The sequence below is a fragment of the Heterodontus francisci genome, unplaced genomic scaffold, assembly GCF_036365525.1.
Source record: "Heterodontus francisci isolate sHetFra1 unplaced genomic scaffold, sHetFra1.hap1 HAP1_SCAFFOLD_43, whole genome shotgun sequence".
In the NCBI taxonomy this organism is placed as follows: Eukaryota; Metazoa; Chordata; class Chondrichthyes; order Heterodontiformes; family Heterodontidae; genus Heterodontus; species Heterodontus francisci.
Genome location: NW_027141852.1, coordinates 19,704,211 through 19,705,818, shown reverse-complemented (window position 1 = coordinate 19,705,818; position 1,608 = coordinate 19,704,211).

Sequence of the window (1,608 nt, the reverse complement as noted above, 5' to 3'; positions counted from 1 at the left end):
ACATCCAGTCGTGAATGGTGGTGTATAATTAAATAACGAACAAGATGAGGAGGCTCCAAAAACATTCACATCCTCAATGATGGTGGTGCTGAGCACGTCAGTGCAAAAGATGAAGCTGAAGCATTTGCAACCATCTTCAGTCAGAAATATTAAGTGGATTTGATCTGTGCTAATTTCAGCTCCTCATGCTCGCTGGTGCCTTGGTTCTCTGGTGCTAATTTCAGAGTAAATCATGCAGCTTGACAATTGGAGCCAAAGAAAAAGACACAGGAGAGGTTGAAAGTGCCAAAACCTGGGATTGAACCAAGAACTGTTTAACTGTTAGTACAGCACGAACTCAACAAAGCTATTTCAACAACACACTAAAGCCACCATTCTGTCACTGCTTTGGAAGACAATATATACATTAAAGTGTTTGTAAAAAGTTACAGAATACAACATGTGAGTAATATTCCCCATTGTTTTCTCAGTACTGAGGGATTGTGAAGTGGGACACAGCCAGAAGTCCCACTGTGCCACACTGACCCTGAGCTGTGAGTGAAATGAGATAAAGTTCAATCTTTAGCAGAGAGATTCTGGAGAGAGGTAAGAGTCCTGAATCAAGGAAAGACTTTCTGACACAATAAAAGCAAAATACTGCAGATGCTGGAAATCTGAAATAAAAACAAAAAGTGCTGGAAATACTCAATAGCTCTGGCAGCATCTGTGGTGAGAGAAACAGAGTTAACGTTTCTGGTTAGATTAGATTAGAGATACAGCTCTGAAACAGGCCCTTCGGCCCACCGAGTCTGTGCCGAACATCAGCTACCCATTTCTACTGATCCTACATTCCTACCAAACATCCCCACCTTTTCCTATATTTCCCTAACACCGACCTAAACTAGCGACAATTTATAATGGCCAATTTACTTATCAACCTGCAAGTCTTTTGGGAGGAAACCGGAGCACCCGGAGAAAACCCACGCAGACACAGGGAGAACTTGCAAACTCCACACAGGCAGTACCAGGAATCGAACCCAGGTCCCTGGAGCTGCGAGGTGGCGGTGCTAACCACTGCGCTACTGTGCTGGTCTGTGACCTTTCATCAGAACTGACACTGGTTAGAAAAGAATTAGGTTTTAAACAAGTGAAGGGGAGGGGCATGTGGGAGAGAACAAAGGGGAAGGTGTTTGATAGGGCAGAGGGCAGGAGAGATTAAATAACAAAGCTGTCCGGGGACAAAGGCAAAGAGTGTGTTAATGCTTGTGGTTGCCTGACACCGGTCATGCTCTGATGTTATTGAACACAATGTTCAATCCACAAGGCTGTAGAGTGCCGAATCAAAAGGTCGGGTGCTGCTCCTCGAGCTTGGGTTGATTTTAACTGGAACACTGGAGCAGACCAAAGACAGAAATGTTGACATGAGAGCAGGGGGGAGTGTTGAAATGGCAAGCAACCAGAAGCTCAGGGTCATGATTTCGACCTGAGCAGAGGTGTTCCACCTAATCTGCGTTTGGTCTTTCCAGTTTAGAGGAGACCGCATTGTGAGCAGTGAATACAGTATACATAATTGAAAGAAGTACAAGTAAATCGTAGCTTCACCTAAAAGGAGTGTTTGGGGCTTTAGAT